Source organism: Mya arenaria, chromosome 7 (genome assembly GCF_026914265.1).
Source record: "Mya arenaria isolate MELC-2E11 chromosome 7, ASM2691426v1".
NCBI lineage: Eukaryota > Metazoa > Mollusca > Bivalvia > Myida > Myidae > Mya > Mya arenaria.
This window is the reverse complement of record NC_069128.1, coordinates 32,113,279-32,135,203: the sequence shown is the minus strand read 5'-3', so window position 1 is coordinate 32,135,203 and position 21,925 is coordinate 32,113,279. Positions and strand designations below refer to the sequence as shown.

At 33.1% G+C, this 21,925-nt stretch overlaps 2 long non-coding RNA genes across 3 annotated transcripts; both read right to left on the bottom strand.

Moving 5' to 3' along the window:
- Window positions 1-994: 994 nt before the first annotated feature.
- On the bottom strand, window positions 995-7,047 carry LOC128241887 (uncharacterized). Its single transcript, XR_008262501.1, has 5 exons — window positions 6,977-7,047; window positions 6,627-6,730; window positions 5,501-5,578; window positions 4,497-4,603; window positions 995-3,181 (listed from the first exon to the last, which is right to left on the bottom strand). It is a non-coding gene; the product is annotated as an uncharacterized LOC128241887 (long non-coding RNA).
- A 5-nt stretch (window positions 7,048-7,052) lies between these two features.
- On the bottom strand, window positions 7,053-21,925 carry LOC128241886 (uncharacterized). Of its 2 annotated transcripts, none has more exons than XR_008262499.1 (3): window positions 21,894-21,925; window positions 7,866-7,960; window positions 7,053-7,112 (listed from the first exon to the last, which is right to left on the bottom strand). It is a non-coding gene; the product is annotated as an uncharacterized LOC128241886 (long non-coding RNA). The 2 variants fall into 2 exon arrangements; XR_008262500.1 differs by lacking the exon at window positions 21,894-21,925 and adding an exon at window positions 21,655-21,839 and having other exon boundaries at window positions 7,866-7,972.

Here is a 21,925-nt window from a genome sequence, read left to right as displayed (position 1 = left end):
TGTGCAAACCTTCGCGCCGTTTTATTGGTTTCAATGTGAGTGGTCAACAAAACAAGATATTGTCATGGGTTATTTTAGCAACTGCGGAGGAATGCGCGACCACCTGTTTCCATAGTGATCACTACGTTGTCGTTATAACATGCTTTACGATGAATCTCGCATTCTTAATTTCAAATTACCTGATTAGTATTGTATGAAAGTTTAAAAGATATGCTGCATATCGTTTTCATTTTATCAAGCTTTTCCACGAACTTCTGGCTATGCCCTTGTATATAAATCTCTTATAAATTTGCCAAATAAAATTCAACATGGGTAAACAATTATAAAAAAATAACGTATTTTATGTATTGTAACATATTTATAAAAAATAGTCACTTGAATCAAATGAACATTTTCAATGTACTTTCTTTCTCGCGGAAAGTGGACATTTCATCTTACTCCAACAAGTGTGGGGTATGGTTGATTCTCTTCGTGACTGAAATCAACTTTTTTAAACACTTGGTGTATTTCAAATGTAGTCCATATAAACATCCCCTTCAGATTCTTTGACGATTGCATTTCCATGGGAGATCACTGCGTAGGATAAACATACAAGTGTTGTTTAGCCACACTGTGGTTTCAATTATGTCAGGGGCGTAGCTACCCCTCTATTCATGAGGATTCATAAATGTGGTGGGGGTTCGGGGCAAACTTGAAAATTTTGAAAACCATGGTGCAATCTAGTGCATTCTGGGCGTTCCGATGTGCATTATTTAGTACTGGAAAATAACCAGTTTTAGATTCATGTAGTCAAGTTCGCATACTGCAACTTTGGTTGATTTTTTGTCAGAATCATGTGGATTCAGCCGCGTATTCATGTATATGCGGCTACACGCCTGTATGTTGTGCATATAAATGTATAATTTGGTTTAAATGATGCATCCTTAATATAACACCTCCTTGCTGCTACACCAATAGAAACTTCATGGGATGTTAATAGTAAAAGAACTAGCACTGACGTTCCCATTTTTGTCTGGGTCATTTAAATAATAGAAAACAATTTACAAGATAAACAAATTTGTTTTGACTTCTTTAATGAATTATATAAAAAACATTGTACAAAGATATCATGACACTTTTAAACAATAAGTATGGTTGTTAATTAAACAGTATGCTAGCTTTAACGATTTAGGCAAACCATTGGAATTTTACAGTGGTCTTAAAAGGTGTATTTAAAGCTGCAATCTCACCGATTGATCGTTTTGACTACCGGTACTCTTTTATTGTTTGTCTATAAATGGACAATTTTTTTGCATAAATGTCTAGACCCAATTTTAAGTGATATAAGAATGCTGAAAAAAGATCAGATAGCAGTTTATCATATTTATGTTAAAAAAATGATGTTTTATGGCTAAAAGCATTACGAACAATTTAATGTAAATGAAATTTTCGGCACTTTTACATTTCTGATGGGTTCTATTGTGAATTATCTAATATGACTGAATTAAAGGAATGATAACCAAATCAGCAGATTTTGAGACAATTTTGTGTCTTAACTGACAATCTGTAAGAGTGCAGCTTTAAGTGTTGATCTAAAGCTTCATATACACATTGTTATATTGTCAATAACTGTTTAAAAGGTCTCATGTACTAAATAAGATAATAATTTTCATACAATATCTAAAATTGATCAAAATAAAAAAGGACCATTATACCTATTTCTTAAAAGTGCCTTTTCTCATCTGACAATACCATTCAAAGCCATCATTTCAACTATCAATTTATTTTTAACTTTCAACTTTTCTATAGCATATGCAACAAAATATACCAAAAATACAAGCCATGAACAATATGATTGTTCAACTTGCATTATCTTTGGCCTTTTGAAACGACCATTTTCCAGTTTTGTCTATTTGTAAGTTATGCCCTGAGGAATAAAGTATGACTGTATGAATCATAAAAAGCAATAAAAACACTAAAAATATGCCCCAACCCCTGTAATTTCTAATACAGTAGTAAAATCAAGAAATTAAACATTTAGAGCTGCACTCCCACAGATATACCGTTTTCACAACTTTTTTTGTTTTTGAATGAGCAATTTTTTGCGTAATTACATGTATCTGCAAACCAATGATAAAAGATTGCTGACAAAAGATCAGATCACAGATTTCATATTTCCGTTCAAAAATTAATGTTACTAACGGTTTAAGAAAAGTGCATAAAACATCAATGTTTTAACTTAAATAGAAAAATCTGCCATTTAATTTTTCGCAAAAATTGGATGGTTCCAATCCAAGACATAAAATGAGAAAAGTTGTCAAAACGTCCAAAATGTGAGAGTGCAGCTTTAACGTTTGAAAGTAACTCTGTTTGCCTCGTGCCCCTGAACAGGGTTTAATTATATTATATGCCCAGTGGGTTTGTCCCTGTATATTTGATTGTATGATTGCAGTAATGGATAATGGTCTAATTATCTTCTGACAATTTTTCACCAATTTTAAAGAAACAGAAAACACATATTAAGCTCATATAACGCTGTACAATTTAATCTCATTCATTAGGATGAGAAAAATTCCCTAAAAATATTAATTGTGGAAACATATCTCATTTAAATACATACAGGAAATGGCGACATCATTTACCCTTTAGTATGAAAAATGCAGTTTCCTGATATTTGAATAGCGGTTCTTTATTTAAGCATCTCAATTCATTCAACATACACATAGTATGTATCAAGTTTCAAAGGAAACCAAATCATCGTAACGATGGTTTTCACAGCAAATATTCACACTCTTGACAAACTTCTTTTCCTAGTTTCAACTTTTGAGACTTTTTGATGAGCCTGCACCTTCCCCCTCTTATGCTGTGGCTTCAAGCAATAAAGCTACCAGCTCAAGTTGCACAACTGGTGAACAAGACTGCTGATAGTCGACAAACTGCACACCTGATGCCATGATAAATCATGTCCATCGACTTCCAGAATGAAGAAATGACGCAGCACAGAATTGATTTCAATTGGACCTCTCTGTACTTTCATCCCCTTGCTGTAGTCAAAGACTATATCTAAGTGTGCAGTGCGGGATCTTGAGAAGCTTTCTGCTCCTCTGATGAAGTAAGTTTGGCAGAGTGTCCAGAAACTCCTGTCTACTCATATGCCTGGACACATGTGATCTATGTCTTCTTGTGTGTGCCCAACCATCACCTGAAATTGTTTTAGAGGAAGTTAGTGCTTGATTACAAGTCAATGTGACAAAACAAGGTCTTTCATTTATGCCACCAAGAACTAGTATTCCAAGTTTCATAACTCGTATGTTAACTCAAAGCAATTGAGCAGAAACTGTTTGGTAATTAATTTTAAGTCACTGCTTCCACTTATACTATCAGTAATATTGAACGTGAACCGACTGACCCAAATGCTATTCTAAATAATTTTTATGTGCAGAAACCTTAATCCTATTGACACAAAAGTAATCCAATAGTATGTCTTCACAAACCATTCTACAACAATATTTTGTCAATTTAACTCAAAGATTGATTATTGTTTTTTTGTCAGACAAACACAGAGATGGCCCTATATCGCTCACCTGATTTGAGAAAGGATTCTAACTTAGTTATTGTTTGGACACTAACTGGACACTTTTGGTCTGACTTTATAATGCTGCTGGTGAAAATATTAAAAGTCCCTAAATAATGGGCTTACAAAAACATGAAATAAAATGTATTTGTTTAAAAATTACAAAGGGCCATAACTCTTACAATATTTAAGTTTGTATTGAGCAGAATAAAAGGCTTTGCCTAAAATACAAACTTAAAACTATATTTACAAGTAAAACAAAACAAGAGCACCGCGAAACGGAGCATTATACGCCCGAAGAAGATTCGGCTCGAGGTCCTTTTAATGATGATTTGTATAAAGTTATTTGAAAATCGCTTTATTAGTTACCAAGTTATGGCCCGGACACGGAATTGCTAACGGACGAGTAACAAAGATGTGGCCCAGACACAGAATTGCTAACGCCCCCCCATGGTGATTCTAGTCTTTCAGGTATGGACCTGGAAATTGCGCGCGACACATCCTTTTAATGTAGTGATGATTTGTATAAAGTTATTTGAAAATTGCTTTATTAGTTACCAAGTTATGGCCCGGACACGGAATTGCTAACGGACGGACAGACGGACGGACAGACAGACAGACGGACAGACGATGGAGGCCATAACATAATACGACCCTTCGGGCGTATAAAAATCTACAAATATGTTTTTTGTATCTGGTTTTTGAGAGAGAATGATCGGAAGAAAACATCACACATTTACAATCATATTAAAAAATAATTTAGTTTTTTTTTTAAATTATATTCTATTTCAAAAACACTGCAAAAGACAAGACACTTACGTTTCAATTTCTTGATTTCAATTTCTTGATTTAATACATTGATGATTATCAATTCTTATGAAGCGAGATGGATCTTACACTCTGACCAGTGCAACGTGCATGTTCTTAGTTGCTCAGTTATTACCTTTCTTAAAATTCTCCTCTTGATCTGAGCCACGCCAAAATGATGGGAGATGCTTTTGTTGTATTTTCCATCGGAATGTATAGCACCTCTGTGTTTCTGTTTGTCTCCTGAAATAGTAAAAGTTTATTAATAATAATCACAATAATAATAATCAGTGACTTTTACTGAAATTATTTTCACCGATTGTGCCTTGCACATTGGGGAACAAAGTTGACTTCTGAGGAGAAGATTTTTCCATATAGACATATAACAAAAAGTAACTCCGCACCCTGGAGCAATGATTTTTATGAATCAATATCCGGTGAAGAAAATTCATACAGGGTATTGAAACATTTTTTTGCTTCAAATGAAGACTTTTAAAAAAGATAACTTAACTAGCTCTTCATCATATTAAATAAAAATTAGCAGTCTATGCCACACACGGAGCCCCGCATTTGATCTTTTACCATAGTTTGATTGAGAGTTAAGTTTCACATCGACAAGTCTTTACAGGTCTATTAAAGCTGCACTCTCACAGATTGAACGTTTTGAAAAAGGTTATAATTTTTATCTTGGAATGAACCAATGTATGCAAAATGCATGGAAACCTGTGATATAAGACGGCTGACAAAAAATGTCTTTGAATTCCCGTCAAACATGTCCGAACCAAATTCAAACTTTGGATAATCACTGTGATTCACGATGAAATTCAGCACTTCTTGCCCAGTATATATACGTTTACTTTAAGCGGAAGGCAAATTAAAACAAACACATTTGTCCGAAAATTAATCAAGCTTTAAATGGTAGTAGAATTGTCATTTGTTCATGTAATTTTCAAAAATCAGGAAAGGAAATAAATGTTCTCATGTTGCCAATTTAGTCTCGATCATCTAGACGCTTGTATCCAGATCTATATCGTTCATTGACTCTAATTAGAGCGGCTTCATGATTGAGACTAGCCGGTTCTTTGATAATTGTTACGATCGAACAGTGGTTGAAAATGTAAAGTGAGACCAGTTTTTTACCTGTTATTGAACAAACTGTTATGTTGGCAGGACTGTCCTCCTCAGCAATGCAAAGAACAGCAATGACTGGCTGGCACTCTGTAAAATGGCGATTAAAACATTATGTCCAATTAAAACTGTCCCATTCTAAACAATCCATCAGCAATATATATAAATGAGCTGCGCCATGTGGAAATGTGTCTTGGGAAGTTGACATCATTCCATGTAATGATGTCATAAAGATGAGCAGAAGACATTACTTACTATGCAGTAGAAGTTCTTACTTTAACAGTAAAGATATCTTTTTTTGAGGAAATTAATCAAAGTGAGCTCATGTCATGTTTCTACAGTACCGTAGGTCTTGTACACATCTATGTTACATATATAAATAATAAACAGGAATAAAATGAGGAGTTGTGTACACACTAATTCCTCCTTATGTACTGTGTAACTCAAGAAAAACAATTCATAATTCTAGTAAAAACAATCCATAATTCTAGTAAATCTCTAGAATTCCCTTACTTTTCTCGCTGTACAAAAATGAATGAGGAGTTGCAAACAAGCAGGGCCATAAAACTTTTGCCATTTAAACTGTACCACAACAGCAATTTAAAGACAGTGATACTCATTGATGGAATAGGCACTTAGACAGCTACATTTTCTGAGAAATGGAGATCAGACTAAATTCTCCAGAGATAATTTATAGCTTTATTTGAAATAAAGAACATGTTACAGTGTTTATGTTAAACTTGTTACTTATCCCTGATAACACAATCATTACCTTCAAAATGGTGATAAAATAAAAACAAATATACCTTATTAAACACTGTTTACTATCACATCTGTACCCCCCCCCCCCCCTCCCCCCTTCTTACATACCTAAGCGGCTCTTACCAAAGTAAAGAATGAAAGGTCCACAAGGCCAATTATAAACCATGAACCATGAGAATCCTGTTTACTAATTTGATTTTAAATCACCCAAAAGGCTTTCTACACATAATGGTTCCTTAATTTAAATCTAGCCTCTAAAGTTGTGATTTCATTGAAAGACTTGAGATACCTTATTTAAAAAAATGACGAAAGGAAAGCTTAAACACAGAAGTCTGGACGGGTATACGAGCCTGGAAATAAATACACAAAAGCTCACCATGCTGCTAAGGATTCTTATATAATTCCCGGCCCAAGTTCAGCTGGAGATGTTGATTCCACACGGCTGGATAACCGGCCCAGTGCACCCAAGCTTGGCAGTATCTGCAAGAGGAGGGTGTATATCTGGGAAAACGCATTTATAATCAATTTGCGAAAGTTTTTATCCGTCATAAGTAGTGAACATGTATGTGGCTTATAGATTATCTGAAATGAAGTTTAATAAAGGAGACAAGGTTCGGTCTGGGATCTAAACCTGGATTTTGATGCTGAAATTGTAAGTTTTGTTCAAATGAAGTATAAACTTAAAGTGAGTACAGAGATATCTTGAAGCCCAGATTTATCACTTACCTGAAGTTTGTAGGGCTACAATTTGCTGTAAACTGCAGGAACTGTCCCCATGAGCCTTTTGTCTGTTAGGGGAATAGTGGCTTAGGTAATTGGTGGTACCACTCTGCATTTCTTATCCACACACAACACAGTGTATCTGAAAATGACAGAGAATGGCCATGCACTTATGAAAGCTATGCTAGAAATACGCCGTTATGAGTGTATCAGATGACATTTCCACACAGAAATTGTGAGGCCACCAACACAGCAGTACTGACATCAATGACGAAAACATATATATCTGTCATGGAGCTGTGCTGGTTCTGTGGCGTCAAAACCACTGCAACTTGGCAATTCACTAGAAACATCTTTTCAGAAAAAAGAAACAACCAATACTGGGTAGCCTTTGTCACCCAGTGAACACCCAGAGCATCTTGTTACTTTGAGCATCTATTTACTTAGAAGTACAATGTAGCGTCATTAAGATCTCAAATTAACAAAAAAGTGTATCCGAAAGCTTTAAATACTGAACGAAGTGTAACTTTGAGGCGGGCTGCGAGCAAATACTTTCAAGGGCAGAAATCTCCCAGAAGTTTGAAAAAGATTATGCAAAGCTCTAGCTTGATGATTTTGGCCCAATTTCAAATTGTTACTCAGTAACACGACGGCGTAAATTTAATCAAACATCAATATAGTTACACAGGAAAATAAGAAATAGCTTTAAACTCTCTCACATTCATGGCAGAGTGTCTGGTGACGGTTAAACATTCAGCCTGGTGGCTGGGGTAACATATCTAAATCCCTAAATGGATGATCTGATCCCAGCCAACAGATCAGCGAAACACGAATTGTATTGCGTGTCCAGTGGGGGGGGGGGGGGGGGTCCCAAGGATATCTTGACGCAACTTACCATAGCCGCCTTGCGTTTTTGTTCACAAAGCCGGCACACACAGTTCATTCTCAGTTTGCATGTTGTGTACTGAAAAGTTCCAGCTTTCCATGACACTCGCAATAAACCTATCCATGAATTAAAACAAATTTACAAATAACTACCAGGTAATTATGGAAATATAAATGTCATTTTTTACTTAAATTATTGATAAATACAACTTATATTGCAGTCAAACTGGATAAAATATCAGGAAAATGTGTCCTGTTCCAAAAAGTATGTTTTGAAGTTGCAGACAATAGACCAAAGACCAAGAATTTAAGTGTTCAGACAGGGGCAGGCAAATCTTAAAAAAAATATCAAAATTTTAAAACTTAAATAAAACTAAAATTATACAAACCTTATATAAATCATGTGTTAACTTGAAAATACATACAAGAATACAATGTACACATAATCAAATGCTACCTCAGAGAATCATTTTTTTCAAGAACTACTTAAAGGGGTACTGCAACCCGCAAGCCTTTCGTTGTGGGCCGACACCTTTAAACCTCTTTCCCGCACATTAATTAAACACGTCTTATGTTTTGTCAGTGCCGGTTTTGATGACCAGTATAAATCCAAAAGCAGTTTTTCTGCCAAAATTTACCCAAATGATTTGGATGAATGCTTAACAAGAAAGTGCAGTGTACACAATCAAATAAAGTATTTAGTGTTCCAGCAATAATGAGCAATCTGAAATCTGACCCCTTACATTCCTTAAATATTCACAAAGTGTTAAGTTCATGTGTTTGTTATCTTTTTATGATTCAAATGGTAAAAAAATGGTGCAAATGTGAGAAGCCCTGAAGAGGAAAACTGATATTTTAATAGAAATAGTGATGAAATCACTGACATCATGTTTACTTAGCAACTAAAGCAACAGACCAACCAGACCTACCAGTATGCTAATCTATATTTAACTGCTAAATTTTAAAAACCCAAAACATACAGATAAGATCTGTGGCGCAGTTGTTTACATTGTGTGATTTAAATGCATATATTTTTGTTGGTGATTAGTTTAAATCCAACTGAAGCAATCTCTTATCAATATAAACCTTAGTTCATCCATCAAATTAAATATTTGAATGTTAAAGGATTTGTTTTCAGAAGATCAGCAATAATGTTTTTTCTTTAATTGTCTCAATGAAAAATGTAATGTTCAAGTTTATAGGCGCTGTTTTATCTGAGAATTTCCCTGGGTGTGAACCGCTTACTGTGTCCAAGTTATCCAAGCTGGATCTAAGACATTACTACAATATGGGCAATTTGCTCTGCCATTTTTATAGATAATACCCGGTAGTGTATTCCAAAGGTATTCTTTTGGTACATTGAACTCACAACAATATTTGAACTCCTGACGTCCAGCACCGCTGTCAGATTATCTAATCCAACCACTATGCCATTGCATGTCTTTACTGAACGAAAGATAAATGAATACTCACAATTTTGAACAGTATTTTTTTGGTCACAGATAGCAACCTTTTAATCCCACTTAATCCTGTCTTCCCTATTTGGCAAACGGAGAATTTTTAGAAAATTTGTTATCTGATGATCCTGTAAATTTTGTGTGGATTGACTAAATACTGTTCGAATTTAGCAAATCAAAACTAACATTTTGGGTTTATTCAGTGTAGACCCTAAAATATCAATTTTGATTTATAAGAATGTAGGTTTGTTTAAAAGCTCAGTACAGTTTACTTTACTTGTTAAGTTATCCAATTTCTGTAAAAAAATATTACTAAACTTGACTATAAAATACTGTAGGGGGGCGTGTCGTAAAGTTAAGAAAAAATCCAAATAATGCAACAGTCAATTGCAGCATGGGCCCCCAAGGTTCTGCTAATAGCGGGGACTTTGACTTTCGGTCCAGCCAATCCCAGGTAAAATTCCCGCTCTGCACAGACAAACAGCTGGTAAAAGCCCTGTCAAATGAATTATGATCATTTCGTAACCGCTCATTGTTGGTCATTTCGTAACCATTGTGTTAGTCAATTCGTAACCGTTAAGAAATCGAATGGTCATATCTTAACCGTTGACTCCTATAATTATGAGGAATTAATTTAATACCATTTGAATTTACAAAATAAGTTTACTGTAAGTATAAAACATAAAAATAACAACATAAACAAAGTTAAATCTAGTAGTTGTATTCCTTCTTTATTCCTAATAGTGTAGTGCGATTTGCCAATAAACTCTGAAACTATGACAAATAGAAACATTCACACTAGCTATTTTTTTATGTTGCGAAGGAAATATTATAAGCAGGCTGAATATTAAATGTAATAATTTTTTAATTCATAGATGTTCTACCATTGAGAGGAATTGTGACCTTAAGCCAATACTTTTAAATATATAGACCATATTACTTTAGAATTTCTTTTTTATTAAATTGCATAGAAGTATTGTAAAATGTAGTGAGTTTGCCGAATGAGATTATGCGCTTTTTATATGCTTATTGTATTAAGAATGTGCCGATATGTTTAATTTTGTATCTTGTTATTGGAAATAAGGCCAAATAAAAAATAGGTGTGTTTCAGGTAACACTGCTAAAAAAATAGGGTAGGTAGGTCGGAATATTTTTTTTATTTTTTTATTTTTTTTAATTTTTTTTTTTGATATATTGATTTCAGTAACTGTTGACTCAGAAAGTAACAAAAATAAAAGTCATCAATTTTCAGGTTTATCAGTAGTTTTTAAACATGTTACATGCTTCAAAGGAAACATTCTTTATTTGTCTGGTTAAATACTTTTGACAATGATGGTTGGATTTCAACTAAGTTATGGTACACCACTCTGCTATTATTTGAGACTTTCCAGGAACGGTTTTACTTTTCTTTATGCACCCGTTTGCTTTCAATCACCCTCTGTAGAATACTAACCTCCTTGAAACATAATTACATGAAGAGTGGGACGGCAAATTTACCATATAAGCCATTAGCCAAGGAAACCTCAATGCTGTCAAGAGGACCTGGGGGTTCAGGTTTGAAGAACAAGTAACATGCAGGTTTTATTGCCAAAATTGCACACTTAAGTCTGACATATCAATCCGAAAGTCAGTATCTGACACATTTGTATCTGACAAGAAAATATAGTTCAAGAATTGAAACATACCTGCCACACAAGCACAAACGTAATTCACCTTAAGAGTTCGGACATTCTATAAATTCGGACATCCATTATTATTTTCAAAAATAATTTATTTTAGGTACCTAATTTTCGGACACCCAAAGGACATCGACTGAACTTTTACAGTTACTAAGTCTCACAGACAAAAATTATTGATCTTTATCGTTACAATGCCTGGCTAGATTACCTAACCGTATACATCACTGTGATAAGTTAGTTGGTTACTACCCATCCTAAACGATTTATTGCCTGGTGAAAAGGATGTGTGATATATTCAATGGAGGATTAAAGAAACAACAAGGGCAATGCAGAAATTAAGAAAACACAGACATGACATGTTTGTAAAACGATCCGCCAATTAACTTTGAAACTTGTATCACACTTTTAATATAGACTTTATGAAGCAATAATCGTACAGTAATACTCATTGAAACATCAATCATGCCAAGAAATACCAGTCAATTTTTCCACTTTTCATTTCTACACAAGAGCCAATTTCAGCTACACATTAACCCCTAATTGACCGAGAATCTGACCATGTGTTTAATCATGTTTTCATATCTAGGGAGTTGCTGTGGTTTGGGTCAAGATTTGGAAGAATGTATTTAATTTTGCCCAGAAAGACGTGAAGAAGTATCAAGTGTTTACTACAATTAATTAAAATTACAGAGTACTTAATTTAGTAAAACTTATTATTTACTTATTCTTAAACAAAAATATGATGTTTTTAATGAGTAACATTATCGTTTTAGACATACAAGTGTATGACAGATGTTAATGAAAATGGTATGCTTAACCAACCGTTTTATTTGGAATGAAAATGTAACCTATATTACATTATATATGAATCTGGCCGTCTCGTAGGTCGAATTATATTTAAGGGTATGCTTTACTAAGCGTATGGATATTGATTTTAAAATGTCAGATTTATTGGGTTCACATTTTTTAACAAAAACACACACTCTTATTGTTCATTTTTAAAGCTTTGTTGTTTTTATTTCACTGTAAAAAATATTGAGTTCGTAAGTATACGTATACACCATGGAAAATGGGAAATATAAACGAAACTTGAAAAAATATATCACATTGGCGAAACTGAATCTCCGAATGTTAAATTTACTTCAATTTTGTTCATATTATCATGAACACATGAGGTGGTTAAAATGCATTTTCGTATAACTGATTGGGATTTGTTTTTGCAATGTTTCAATCTAAAAAAATTGCTTAGTTTTGTGTTCATCTGGCATTGTCTTCATACCCGCCGCCCGTGCCAAAAAAGGTTCGCTAAAGCTAAGCTAAAAGCTGTGCTAAAAGCATAGCTAAAAGCATAGCTAAAAGCTTAGCGGTATTGGCCCGAAAAAGCGCAGCTTTTTTTTATAAAAAACGCAGCTTTTTGGGGAAAAAACAATACAGCTGCTGCGCTAAAGCTATGCTTTTTTGCCAAAATAGCTTAGCTAATTTCTTAAAAAAGCTCAGCTCTTGGTGATATTGGGCAAAATAGCTAAGCTATTTTTATGAAAAGCGCAGCTTTATGGCGGTATTGGCCCAAAAGCTAAGCTTTTTGATGGAGCTGCGCTTTTTCTTAAATAGCTAACCCTTCTCAAAAAAAAATACACTTTTTACCAAAACGCGCTTAAAACGCACTAAAAAGTGTAATTTTCCTGCGTTTTTCTGAAAAAGTGTATTTATTCTGCGTATTTTTATGAATAACTGCGTAATAAGTGTATCTTTTCTAAATAGGTGTATTTTTTCTGCGTCTTTTGTTAACTGAAGTGCGTTTTTAGTGTGAATAAGTGCGTCTTTTTTAACAGAAGTGCATTTATGTGTATTTTTTCTGTCAATAAGTGCGCTTTTTATACAGAAGTGCGTTAAAAGTGAATCTTTTAGGTTTTTGTTTTCAGCAGAGTGCGTTTTAAGTGGATCTTTTAAGGGAAAAGTGCGTCTTTTATTTTGTTTCTTTTTTTACCACCAATAAGTGCATTTTAAGTGCGTCTTTTATTTTGATATTTTTCTGACCACCAGTAAGTGCGTTTTAAGTGCGTCTTTTTGTTAAGAAGTGAATCTTTTACTTTTTTTAATATTAATGTGAATCATGCCCTTCTCAAAATAACATTTATGAAATACACACATAAATACAAGAATATGAATGAATGAATAAATCAACCAGTAAATAAGCATTTTATTATTGATCAATATACCTTCAAAATAAAAAAAATAAAATAATGAAATAAAAAGAAAGATTATTTTAAAAATCAAAAATATATTATAATTTCTTATTTATTGTGTAATCAAAAGAACACATTTTACTTATAGGCAAGAATCAATTGCATGCAATTACAACATTTATAGAATTATTATTCCTTAAGTTTCTTGTAATGACTACCAAATTCTTTGTCATTTCCTTTCCAATTTTACAACATGCATGATAAGCCTGATCTTATCTGATTGTACCAAGGACCAATTAAATCTCAGCATTTAGGGAGCCAATTTCAAATCAAAGCTACTGGTAGCCATTTTGTTGGGATTTCATTAAAAGAATATTGATGATGTTTTAATTAATAAATGGATTTACACCAATTAAAACAAATTAATATTAAAGGGATTAGTGAAATAAAATAATGATCATTAGATCAGGTAAATATGAACTATGATTAGAAACATGACAATACCACTATTGGATGATTTGTGATAAACTGACATGTGAAAGCACTCAGGTCATGGTATGTATTCTTTATTTCAGTTGTTAAATTCACTGTTTTGACACTTGACTACTTGTGGGAGTTTTGTTTGTCAACTTTCAATCTAGTGCACATATTTTAATAAATAAAAATGCTGGTGTAGATAGTAGCTGGAAGTAGGATTATTGGTCCCAGATAGTAGATGTAGTTTTAAAACTCTATGAAGATGCACTTGTTTTTATCCTTATATATGTTAATATAATATTAACATATTACGCAGAAATTGCCATGTTTCCATAAATATGCACACTAGCACCTTTAAAGTTATACAAATGATTACAGTGTTGGTTTTTGGAGGGGTCATAAAACTGTCATCTTCCACATGGCTTACCAGTTATTGGAAACTGGCCTAATTGGGTCAATCAATTTAAGTACTAATAAAGTCATTACTTATTTAAAATATGATACCCTGTTTTATTCCAGAGCTGTCAGGAATCTCTAGATTTGACAAAAATATAACAAAAGATTCTTGAGACTGTCATTTTCCAATTTGTAGCTTACAGTTTCATGATTTTCTATCAATTATTTTTGCCACTGAGTAAAAGGTTATTTTATTATTGCTAAATTTTACAAATATGTACTTGTTTGTCTGACTGTAAATACATTATGTCCAGTTACAAGGTGTCATGTTAAATTAATTATGAGATATTTTTTTATATATGTAACACAAACTCATGTTTAGGAAATTTAAATGAAACAAAATCAGTATTTATTTATTCAAATGTGTTCTATTTTTGATGGTTCAATATATATATATATATAAATAATATATTAAAAGTGTCCATTTTTTATTTTTGCAAAAATGGACACTTTTAATGCAGGTAAAATGCACCTGAGTGAATTTGTGCTCTTTTTTAACACAGAAAAATGCTCTTTTAATGCAGAAAAAAATGCACTTTTAACGCATTTTTTTCATAAAATTTGGGTGCAAAAGATTCACTTTTAATCAGTAAAAACGGAAGTGCGTTTTAAGCACGTTTTTTAGGGATCAAAACGCACTTCTTTACTGAAGTGCGTTTAACTGCGTTTTTAACTTAAAACGCAGTTGAGTGCGTCTTTTCTAGAAGTGCGTTTTTACCTCCAAAAAGCGAACTAAAAACGCACTTTCAAGAAGTGCGTATTCTTTCTAAAAAAAACGCACTTAAGTGCGTTTTAACTGCGCTTTTTGGAGGTAAGAAACGCACTTTCAGAAAAGACGCACTCAACTGCGTATTAAGTGCACATTTTATCCTAAAAAAACGCGGTTTAAACACACTTAGTGCGTTTTTTTTTGTGTAAGTTCGTTTTAAGTGTATTTTTTTTTGTTAAAAAACGCACTTAAAATACACTCAAGTGCGTTTTTAGTGCGTTTTTTGTAAAAAGCGCAGAAAAAATACGCTTAAGTGCGCTTTTCTGTTCAATTTTATTCACTTTTTATGCACTCGGTAAGAAAAATACGCTTAAAACGCAGTGCCAATACCGCTGCGTTTAACGCGCGTTTTCTGCACATTTAACGCGCGTTAAACGCGCGTTTTCCGCACTTTTTTGAGAAGGGAAGCTAATTATGAAAAGCGCAGCTTTATGGCGGTATTGGCCCAAAAGCTTAGCTTTTTCTAAAATAGCTTAGCTAATTATGAAAAACGCAACTTTATGGCGGTATTGGCCCAAAAGCTAAGCTTTTTGATGGAGCTGCGCTTTTTCTTAAATAGCTAAGCTATTTTATGAAAAGGTCAGCTTTTTGGCGGTACTGGCCCAAAAGCTTAGCTTTTAAAATAGCTTAGCTAATTATGAAAAGCGCAGCTTTTTGGCGGTATTGGCCCAAAAGCTTAGCTTTTTCTAAAATAGCTTAGCTAATTATGAAAAGCGCAGCTTTATGGCGGTATTGGCCCAAAAGCTTAGCTTTTTCTAAAATAGCTTAGCTAATTATGAAAAGCACAGCTTTATGGCGGTATTGGCCCAAAAGCTTAGCTTTTTCTAAAATAGCTTAGCTAATTATGAAAAGCGCAGCTTTATGGCGGTATTGGCCCAAAAGCTTAGCTTTTTCTAAAATAGCTTAGCTAATTATGAAAAGCGCAGCTTTATGGCAGAATTGGCCCAAAAGCTTAGCTTTTGGATGGGACTGTGTTTTTTCTTCAAAATAGCTTAGCTAATTATGAAAAGCGCAGCTTTATGGCGGTGTTGGCCCAAAAGCTTAGCTTTATGATGAAGCTTTTCAAATAGCTTAGCTAATTTAGCGCAGCTTTTTAAAAAAAAAACGTAGCTCCTATTTTCATAAAAAAATACCACAGGTGAAGAAAAGATTTTACAAAAAAACGCACTAAATACACACTTGAGTGTATCTAAAGTGCATTTTTTAACAAAAATATACGCTTTAAATGAAATTAAACAAAAAAAATGCACCAAGTGTGTTTAAACGCGTTATATAAATATATTGAACCATCAAAAATAGAACACATTTGAATAAATACATAGACATTTTGCTTTATTTAAATTTCCTAAACATGAGTTTGTGTTACATATATTGTTATTATTTCATATTTAATTTTACATGACACCTTGTAACTGGACATAATGTATTTACAGACAGACAAACAAGTACATATTTGTCAAAATTAGCAATAATAAAATAACCTTTTACTCCGTGGCAAAAATAATTGATAGAAAATCATAAAACTGTTAAAGCTACAAATTGGAAAATGACAGTCTCAAGGATCTTTTATATTTTTGTTTTTTATAATCTAGAGATTCCTGACAGCTCTGGAATAAAACAGGTTATCATATTTTAATAATTAATGACTTTATTAGTACTTAACTTAAATTGATTGACCCAATTTGGCCAGTTTCCAATAACTGGTAAGCCATGTGGCAGATGGCAGTTTTATGACCCCTCCAAAAACCAACACTGTAATCATTTGTATAGCATTATAGGTGCTAGTGTGCATATGTATGGAAACATGGCAATTTCAGCTTAATATGTTAATATGATATTAACATATATATAAGGATGAAAACAAGTGCATCTTCATAGAGTTTTAAAACTACGTAAATCTACTATCTGGGACCAATAATCCTACATCCGGCTACTATCTACAACAGCATTGTTATTTATTAAAATATGTGCACTAGATTGAAAGTTGACAGATAAAAGTCCCACATGTAGTCAAGTGTCATAACAGTGAAATTAACAACTGAAATAAAGAATACATACCATGACCTGAGTGCTTTCACATGTCAGTTTATCACAAATCATCCAATAGTGGTATGTCATGTTTCTAATCATAGTTCATATTTATCTGATCTAATGATCATTATTTTACTTCACTAATCCCTTTACTATTAATTTGTTTTAATTGGTGTGAATTCATTTATTAATTAAAACATCATCAAAATTCTTTTAATGAAATCCCAACAAAATGGCTACCAGTAGCTTTGATTTGAAATTGGCTCCCTAAATGCTGAGATTTAATTGGTCATTGGTACAATCAGATAAGATCAGGCTTATCATGCATGTTGTAAAATTGGAAAGGAAATGACAAAGAATTTGGTAGTGGCATTACAAGAAATTTAAGGAATAATAATTCTATAAATGTTGTTATTACATGCAATTGATTATTGCCTATAAGTAAAATGTGTTCTTTTGATTTAAATAAAAAATATAATATATTTTTGATTTTTAAAATAATCTTTCTTTTTATTTCATTATTTTATTTTATTTTAGTTTGAAGGTATATTGATCAATAATAAAATGCTTATTTACTGATTGATTGATTGATTGATTGATTGATTCATTGATTCATTCATTCATATTCTTGTATTTATGTGTATATTTCATAAATGTTTACTTTATTACACAAAGATACTACTTTGTTTTACCTAAACTAAAAGATGCACTTCTTAGTAAAAAGATACACTTAAAATGCACTCTTTAATGACAGTAGATTATCAATAAAACTAAAGATACTTTTAAAAGGGATGCCAATAAAAAAAAAGATGTATCTTCTGTTCCTGCCAAAATATTTATGCCAAAAACTACAGAATAATGTGTTATAAATAAATAATAAAAAAATGAATTTCACAATATAAACCTTTGTTTTTCTCCAAAAGCTTAGTCTTTTGTTTGAAAAGCTTAGTCTTTTAAAGAAATACTAACCCAATTTTAATTTTGGAAAAGACGCAGCTAATATGAAAAAGACGCAGCTTTTCTAAGAGACAATCTTTTACCTAGTCAAAAGACGCAGCTTTAGCTAAGCTTTGATTTAAAAAACGCATCTTCATAAACAAAAAGCGCAGCTTAGAAGAAAAAACTCAGCTTTTAGAGAAAAGAACATAGCTTTTGTGCAGATCTTTTATAAAAAGCGCAGCTTTGAAGAAAAAGCGCAGCTTTTTAGAGAAAAAAACATAGCTTTAGCTAAGCTATTATTAAAAAGCACAGCTTTTGCTAACCTTCCTATAAAAAACACAGCTTTTGCTAAGCTTTTTCAAAATAGCTTAGCTAAAAAAACGCAGCTTTTTGAAAAGCATAGCTTTAGCTAAGCTAAAGCTGCGCTTTTTAGAAAGCTGAGCTTTTTTTGGCACGGGCGTGACCTGTGAAAGAACATGTTTTGACCGACATAAACTCACAACAATGGTCGCTGTCCTTGAGTGACTCCTTTTCTGTAAAATATTGACCCACCCCCACCCCAAATAATAACATGACTCAGAACGTTACTGTAAATAGGTATTTAACCCCACCGAACAGAACCGACTATGTTGGTCATTTAATATGTGTGCTCTTAAGTCTTAGTAATACAGGTGGTAATGCTGCAGCTATTGTTGTTGATACTGCCAATACTGCTTCTGCTATTGCCAATGTCAACACCACCGCCACAACACCACCGTCAGCACCACCACAACCACCACCACCACCACCACCACCGATGATGATGATGATGATGATAATGATGATGATAATGATGATGATGATACCCCTAAACTACTGCCGCTCCTGCTGAATTGTTGTTGTTGTTGTTGCCACTTCTACAACAACAGCTACTACTATTCCTTCTACTAACTATCATATAACTTCTACTGATGCTGCTAATCTTGCGTTAATCAATTATATGTTGCTGTGAATGAAGGAACTAAGCTTTTTGTATCAATGCGAAGACCCTTCATTTATCTATTTATAATGAGCGCAAAGTACAATGAACCCTTAAAGGGACTGTACACCAGATTCGCACCAAAAAAGTTTTCTTCTGTAACGAATCTCAGGACAATTATCTAATGGACTGTGTTACACTTTATCATAATTGTAAAAAAAAGTACCAAAATGTAAAAAAAAAACTGTGTCGGAGACTGGGTTCTTCAGTTAGTAAGTTTCAATGCATTGTACTCATCGATGCCAAGTTTATGTCAGTTTTCGAAAATTTTCTCTTTTTTTCCGCTATTTTATCATACGGAGTATAGTCCCTTTAAGCAGATTTTCGACATCCACAGATAAACAACTCCCCGGTATCATTTTATTAAATATACATGAGTCATAACATTTTGAGCCGGAAGTTGATAAGTTTGACTGAAAGTGAAAGTTTGTGATTCTATTTGTTTCAAAAAACTTCCTCACGCCGGCCAAATCCTAAGAGCCTCTTATAGAACAATACCGTACTCAAGTTGTTAAATTAAACGACTTGATTACGGTATTGTTCTATAAGAGGCTATTAGGATTTGGCCGGCGTGAGGAAAATATTTAGCTGTCGGGGAACTAAGAAATATAGTTAGTACATTTGTACTTGATGTTTTCAATCTTTAAACATAATTAAACATAATAACAAGAGTGTGGTTTAGATAGTTAAATATTGTTATCAAGGAGATTGTTCATAAACAATATCAAAGATGTAATGCTTAGCTTAGTTAATTAATAATTATACTTTTTATAGTTAAGAAAATCATGTCAATACTTAATAATAAACTATTATTGAATTTTTATTTTTATTTTTGACAAGTGTCGTAATCAACAAAATGAGATGAAGCGTTAAATCTAAGAACCATGCACTATAGAAAGATTTTTCCGAAAAATGACCAAAATTATTGCTCCCCTGAATTTCATGCTGGTCGTAATGGCCATTAAATGAAATGAATTAGCTGTACAGCAGATAACTGATAAAAAATTCATGGAGAACCAAGTCAGTCCTTTAACCCTTAGCACAAAACCACTGAATGGAACATAATGCATATGCTGCTAAAATCCAGGTATATGCTGGCATACAGGGGTTTCCTTCTTAATTGAAAATTGGATAGGATTTCTTGGCATGAAAACAATAAAGTCAACACATTCAACGATACAGGTAACTATTAAATGTGATGAATTAAAGTTATAAATGCAATACTCAAGTTACAATAAAAAAAACACCAGACACATTAATCCTGCATAACAATATCCATGCTCTCCATGAGATCCTCGTGGGTATAACTGAGTTATGTGACGTCACACAATGGGACTGTTTGATCTGAAGCCGATAAAAGGTGTTTATTCATTTCAATGCATGTATAAAATGGTGTTGAATGGGATTTTAACCATCTTGATGAAGGAGCTACAGTGACTTATAGGCGTAATAACCATTGATAACTACGGATAAATTAATAAGTGGTAAAATGCAGACATGAAGAAAAAAGGCAGGTTTACCATACATGTAAATAAAATGTAAAAATGGTTATTTTCTATGAATTCGTAGAGCGAAAAATTAATTATTTTAAGGTGTCCGAACTCTAAGGTGAAGTACGGTAAATACATTAAAAAAATCCAACTCTAATATTGTCAACTTTACGTACATACATTTCGTAACAAATGCTTTTCGTACCCAAATCACATTTTTTTCAGGGAAAAATAGGTTAGGGTCGGCGGGAAAAAATAGGGTCGGTCGGGTAACCTGAAACAGACCTATTTTTTTATTTGGCCTAACAAATAATTTAAGGTTGTTTTTTGTCGGTTTCGGATATAAAGTATGCAGAATATGAATCAATTGAGAAAAAAACAGAACAAAATTGTGTTCGTTTTAAACAATTCAAACAAATATAGTCAATGAAATAGGTCAAGAATGATCATTTATGTAAACGTAATTTTACTCAAAAATACATCGCGATCAGTCTTTAATTATTGTTTATAAGTAAGCAAAATGTAAGAAAATAATTAACATATTTTGGTAGTATAACAAATCATTTCTACTTTAGCATGATATATATATATCTAATAACTATTGAGTAACATAAATTATTGGCTTGTTACTAGTGAGAATTCGAGTAATGTCTCCCAATTGGTGTCTTGGTTGCTGTGCCATATACATCCAGGTTCGAACAATACACTTAACGAGGTGCTAAGTGTACTATTTATCACCTTGTTAAATGGTGGTTATTATATGAGCAATTGATTACTTGACGGTTACGAATTGACTAACAGAATGGTTACGAAATAACCAAGATCAGCAGTTATGAAATGGTAAGGTTACGAAATGACCAGATCCCCGTCAAATGCCCCTGGGGACATCCTAGGTTAGGCCCAATCCCTGTTATCAGCGCAAAAACAATAACACCGCATTCACTCAGCACTGCCGGTCCACCTGGAAGGTAAAAACATGGCCCATTTCCCCTGCTATCCCCGGTATAAACAAGACCTGGGCGCCATTGTTACAATTGACTGGTGCATAACTGTGGCAGAATAAGGGAAATATTTTATTGTTGCATTTATTATCAAATATGAGAATTTAAGACACATGCAAAAAGCCACAATACGAATTGGTGATAGTGTTCGTTCTGTTCTGCTATTCAAAGGTGATGAGAATGACTAATGACATGACATTGACAAACAAACTGTAAGGCATTTGTATCCTTTCGTCTTTTATTTATTAAAATCTGAGATGTTATGGGAGCAAATCACTTTTTAGATTGGAACATACCAAATAATAATAAGCGACGATGTACAGTAGTGGTAAACCAAGTTTGCTAGAAATCAATCGAGTTTCTCCAAAATACAAGCAAAAATTACACCGGATGTTGATACTAGTGATTTAGTTTCGGATGAACAAAATCCGGATAAATCATTTGCTTTTCATCCAAAGGGTGGACGATTTATACAACTGTACAAAAGTCATAAAAATAAACGAAAAAACGTTGAATATGTATTTAAAACACTTACCAAGTTACCATTCTCTTTCTGTAAGAGATGAA